Source organism: Leptonychotes weddellii, chromosome 12, assembly GCF_054177405.1.
Source record: "Leptonychotes weddellii isolate Sample4059 chromosome 12, ASM5417740v2, whole genome shotgun sequence".
Classification (NCBI taxonomy): Eukaryota; Metazoa; Chordata; class Mammalia; order Carnivora; family Phocidae; genus Leptonychotes; species Leptonychotes weddellii.
Genome location: NC_138380.1, coordinates 92070907 through 92076906, shown reverse-complemented (window position 1 = coordinate 92076906; position 6000 = coordinate 92070907). Strand labels below are relative to the sequence as shown.

The window sequence follows — 6000 nt, the reverse complement described above, 5'->3', positions numbered from 1 at the left end:
GTCCACAATAGCCAAACTGTGGAAAGAGCCGAGATGCCCTTCAACAGATGAATGGGTAAAGAAGATGTGGTCCATATATACAATGGAATATTACTCAGCTGTCAGAAAGGATGAATACCCAACTTTTACATCAACATGAATGGGACTGGAGGAGATTATGCTAAGCGAAATTAGTCAAGCAGAGAAAGTCAATTATCATATGATTTTATTTATTTGTGGAACATAAGGAATAGCATGGAGGGCATCAGGAGAAGGAAGGGAAAAATGAAGGGGGGGAATCGGAGGGGGAGACGAACCATGAGAGACGATGGACTCTGAGAAACAATCTGAGGGTTCCAGAGGGGACGGGGGTGGGAGGATGGGTGAGCCTGGTGATGGGTATTAAAGAGGGCACGTTCTGCATGGAGCACTGGGTATTATACGCAAACAATGAATCATGGAACACTACATCAAAAACTAATGATGTCATGTATGGTGATTAACCTAACATAATAAAATTAAATAAATAAATAAATAAACAGTTAAGCAAGTGAAATCATTTTCAAATATTAGGATGCTCACCTAGAAGCAAAATATCCTGAATTTTGTTAACTTTCACTGTGGGATAAATGAATCTAGAAAAAAATTAACGTGGCAGAAAGGCCACAATTATCAGAAACTTGAAAAAAATGTGTTAAATGTCTTTTCTCCTAGACTTTCTGTGAAACAAGAAAACCCAAGTAGACCTAATTCTTCTTTCCAGACATAACTGGAAATCGTTTAAACCCCCTGTAAATGAGCCAAATGGCCAAGCAGAGGCCTCGGGGACCTTGCCGCCCCCCGGCCTACAGACGTCTGCGTCCGAACGGGTTCCCGACAAGCCCTCGATCGCACAGCAATAAACCCACGGGCACAATGGGGTTTATGCTACGCCTGCAAACTGTATCCAGGACACAACTAACAAAATAACAAGAAGTGACCCATAAAGTGCTTGAATGTTCAAGAATTACAGGAACTTCCTAAGAAAGAAACAAGACCATTATGCTTTGTAAAACATCCCTACAAGTCGGGCTGCCGTTGTTTTGTTTGGTGAGTGAACGTGGTGATTTCTTGACTCCTGATGATATTGGCCCCCATTCCCAGGGACTGAGCTGCGTCTCAGCGGAGCGGGGCCGGTAGAAGGAGGCAGGGCGCCCCGCTCCGATGTGCAGGGGGACTGCTCAGGGGCCCCCGGGAGTGGGCTTCCCAAGACTGAGGCAGAGCCAGCCCGAACCAGGAGGCAGAGGGACAGCCTGGGGACGGCACCCGCAGTGCGTCCTGCCCTCCTGGCCCCCGGGAGTCTTTCTGCCACACAGGGTCACCACCAAAGCCGCCACAGCTTCATTTCACACGATTCTAACAAGCCCTCCACGAGTCAGGCCCCCTTCATCCATCGCTGGGTGTCTTTATGAATCAGCGGGTGCCCAAAGACCTCGCAGGCCCTCCGCGGTCCCTCGGCTGGGGCAGCTCAAGAGAAACTGGATCCCAGGTGGTGTGATCACAAGTTCTCTGCCCTCGGGCTCCCAGCGATCCACTCCTGGGTCTTTATCCAGCAGAACGGGAAGAGATATCTGCACCCCACGTGCACTGCAGCATTGCTCACCATAACCGAGAGCTGGGACAGCCCACGTGCCCACTGACAGATGAAAGGGTCAAGCACGCGTGTGTGCGCATGGTGGAATATGACTGGGAGGACATCCTGACGTCTGCAGCAACGTGGATGAACTTGGAGGACACCCTCTGGGTCACGCCCGTCACAGGATGACAAACACCACTTGACTCCACTTACGGGATGAATATAAAATCGGCGAACCCGGAGAAGCAGGGAGTCGAGGGGTGGGAAAGGGCAGAACATCACAGTTACGTGGGATGAGAGGGATCCAGACGCGCATGCAGCTGAGCGCCCGAGGTTGGCAATCCGGCATGGTACACTTGAAGATTTAGGAGGGCAGATCTCCACGCTGAGCGCTCTTACCACACGCACACACGCACACACGTGCAGAAAGGTGAGGGGACACCAGCAATCCCGTGGGGGCGATGGGCATGGTTCCTGATTTGTGGCGAATGGTGTCTCAGGCGCACGCATACGTCCAAACACATGAAAACGCACACATCAAGTCCACTCGACCCTTTGTATGTCAAGTGTATCTCCATGAAGGTGGGAAGCACAGAAATGTCAACCAGTATGGATTTTAAATAAGTGTATGTGTTTGCATTCATTTCCCGGCTGCTGAAGCCACTGTGGGAGCCTGGGGTGTTCCTGGAACCCTGCTTGTTGCCAACCTTCCATCCCCCGCGGTCCCTGATGTGATTGGAATTGGAAGCAGGGGAGCCGGGCTGGAAGACAGGCCCCTCGTGGGACCCCTCCCGCCATCCAACCCGGGGTCTCTGTGATCAGTGTGGACAAGCACTGCACCCCGTCGCAGCCCACCAAGCTCCCCCTGCCTCTGCGGGCCCCCTGGCCCAGGGCTGGCAACGCCATGCAGCAAGAAGACGCGCCCTTGCCTGGCTGCGTCCTCGACGCTCCCAGCTGGAGGGGTCCTAAAAGGCTGTTTGACCACGGTGGTTTTCTAGCGCGAGAAAAACCCGAATAACGTGAAAGACGCCAAGGAGAAAGAAACCCAGCAAAAGCTGCAGACAGAGCCCCTGACTTTAGGGGGAAACTTTGGGGGCCAACAACAGATCTGGGAAATGGGCCCCCTGGTTTTGCCGCCTCAGACAGAGCAGCAGATGGGGTGAGGACTCAGACCGGCCGACCCAGACCAGATCCAGACCATTCACACGGGAACCAGTCTGCTGCGAGGCGCGTTCGGGCGCTTGGGGCCGCGTCGGGGAAGCATTGTGCACGGCCGAGGGAGGGTTGGGGAGGAAACTGCAGGACAGTCAGGAATGTACTGTTCTTTGAACCATTTCCTTTGACAAGCTGGAAGAAGTAAGAATTCACATAAACAGTAGTCCCCAGACCAGCTTGGTGCAGGAGAAACAAGAACTCCAGGTTTGCAGAGACTCAAGCTCAGGCACCGGCTGATCCGTGGGAACCCGGCCACGCCAGGAAGCTCTCCGGGACCGCTTCCTCTCCCGTGGTCTGGTAGACACCTGCCTTGCACGGCTGCTAACGGGCCGCAGTGCCCTGTGGGGGTAGAAAGAACGTCTGGGCTTCCTTATTATTCCTAAGAATTCTGTAACCTGCCATTAGCCAGTCCCCGAACAATGAGAAGAAAAAGAACAGTCAAAGGTAACACAGGATTCCCAGGAGAACTCTCCAGGCTTCCAGAGCTATGACGGCCATAGAGAGGCCAAGCTGTGAAATTCATTCATACTTTTTGTTAAAAAAATAAATAAATAAATAAATAAATAAATAAACATGAACAGCCTTCCAGAATATGTAATAAGATTTTTTTTTTTAAAGATTTTATTTATTTGACAGAGAGAGACACAGTGAGAGAGGGAACACAAGCAGGGGGAGTGGGAGAGGGAGAAGCAGACTTCCCGCTGAGCAGGGAGCCCGATGCGGGGCTCGATCCCAGGACCCCGGGATCATGACCTGAGCCGAAGGCAGACGCTTAACGACTGAGCCACCCAGGCGCCCCTGTAATAAGATATTTTTTAAGACCCACATTTATTTTGCGAAGCAAACCTGTCTCTGGGATCGCAGGATAGTGAATGCAGATCACAAGAGGAAAACTGTAGGACTGGCCTCGCAGGCGAGCGACTGAAATCCCCACCGACAGTCGGAGGGAGACGTCGGAATTCAAGCATGGGGGCAAACAGGCACCTGCCTAACACGAAGACGGGACCCAGTCCAGAGCAGTCGCTCCCAACGTGGAAGCATGGGGTGGGGGGTCCTCAGGGATGCGGACAGTGCCGGGGGCAGGAAGGTCCCTGTCACCACGAGGACGCCGCATCACCGAGCGAGCCGGGTCTGTACTGTGCGACTCTAGATATAAATCCGGGATTGGAGAGCGTGAGACGGCTTTCCCTGGGCTTGGGATTACGGAGGTAAAAACACAAACACGAGAACCAAGAGCGCTCAGGGGCAGATGAGAATCAGAGAAGGCAGTGATGTTGGCAGGTAGTTCCTGGACCTCCTGGCATCGCCGAAAACACATCCAGAGAGAAGAGACAGCAAACCTAACCCCCGGACTCTGTCCGCAAAGCTCCAGGAGAGCACTGACGGAGGGGCAGGTGGGACAAGCCAACGCCAGCCGGGGCCTGAGCAGGGGAAGCTTCCAGGGGGCACGGGAGAGGGGACCCATCACCCGCAGGCCAGGCCCTCTGGGGGACAGGGGGTCGGAGGGCTGGTGGGGTCCCGTACGCAACTTGCTGGTGATAGAAGGGAGAGTCCCAGCCAGTGTGGGTGGGGCTGCGTGGTCAGGGTCTGTAAAGCCTCTGAACGCACAGATCAGAGACCCTGTTTAGGATGGCGTGGGGCACTGAGGACAGGCCCCCAGGAGTGGGGCCCAAATGGAGCCTGACAAGGAGAAAATTGACAAGAAAGGAGGTCCGGGTTGAAACCGGACGGGGCCTGAGGGACAGTGCCGTGCAGGCTGAGCGGGTCCGAGCTGACTGACTGAGCCCCCCCCCCCCCGCAGACCCGGCGGCCCACCCTCTCCTGGGTCCTGAGAATGAGATGGGGGAAGGGGGGCCAGAGCCGCCGACTAGCCACGGTGCAAGGCCCACAACGTTGTCTCTGGACAAAGCCTGAGGGCCCCCTCTAGCAGACCTGCCTGTCAGCCTCTGACTGTGTCCCAGGAGCTGGAGGTAGAAACCCTCACCCCCAAGGTCACAGCATTAGGAGCAGGTGGGGTCCTGGCGGGGGGCCTTATGGACAGAATGAGTGCCCTTGTAAGAGGGTGCCCAGAGAGCTCCCTCCCCTCTTCCCACCAAGTGAGGATGAAAGGAGCAGTCATCTGCACCCCAGGAGAGGCCCTCACTGGTGCCCTGCACCCCAACTTCCAGCTGCCAGGACCGTGAACAGGGGTGGCCCAGAGGGAGGAGAGGAGGGACTGAGCTGTGTCCCATGCACAGTTCGGGACCGTGGGGTTCAGTCGAGCCCACTTGTCACTTCCTCACAAAGTCTGAAGCTGTGCTCGTGGGCAGACATCGGGGCTCAGGCTGCACATGACCCTGCAGGGAAGAGTCTGGAATGAGCCCCAGTGTTGCAGCTGGGGCTTGGCGGTGCGTCCCTGGGGGCTCCACGCGAGCACGGCCCAGAGAGGCCCGAAGAACCTCCGGGAACCAGCCTCAGAGCCGTCACCCGGGAGCACTGGCCTCGTCCTGTTAGCCAGACGGGCTTGGGTCTGTGTACTGGTTAATTTTCTAAGATGATAAACTGATCTCGCCTTTCTTAAACAGTAAAATCGATTCAAGTATTTCTTACCAGCATTTTCCAGAGTGTATTTTTAGTTCCTTTATGAGGCCAGATATCATAAAGTACCTGAAATGCACCTCTGTCTTTGTTCAAAGACTTGTAAAAATTTAGTAATTAAAAAAAAAAAAATGGTGTGGGGACGCCTGGGTGGCTCAGTCGGTTAAGCGTCTGCCTTCGGCTCAGGTCATGATCCCAGGGTCCTGGGATCGAGTCCCGCGTCGGGCTCCTTGCTGAGCAAGGAGCCTGCTTCTCCCTCTGCCTGCCTCTGTCTCTCTCTCTCTCTGATAAATAAATAAAATCTTAAAAAATATATATTAATTAAAAAAAATGGTACGTTTCCCCTAAAATTCTATACCAACAATAATATTCCAATTCTGGTTCTATAATTTTAGATTCACCCAATTCTTTCTACTTTTAGCGCCCTGGGAAACATATTGTCCAGATGGCACTAACACCGTCCGTGCCTCTCGGCCGTGGGACGGGGCACGTGGTGGTATAGTCCCGTGTCATGGCCACGAAGTTCCCACTCGTCCGGCCTCTCCCACTGACCCTGAGCATGTAATCGGAGAGATCCCAGGCTTTGAAAACGTAGCTTAGGACGTGGGCAAAGA

General features: G+C 53.9%; 1 protein-coding gene across 1 annotated transcript in view; it reads right to left on the bottom strand.

Moving 5' to 3' along the window:
- The window catches only part of TNS3 (tensin 3), a 416462-nt gene that overhangs the window by 165558 nt on the left and 244904 nt on the right, over positions 1 to 6000 (bottom strand). The window lies entirely within an intron of this gene.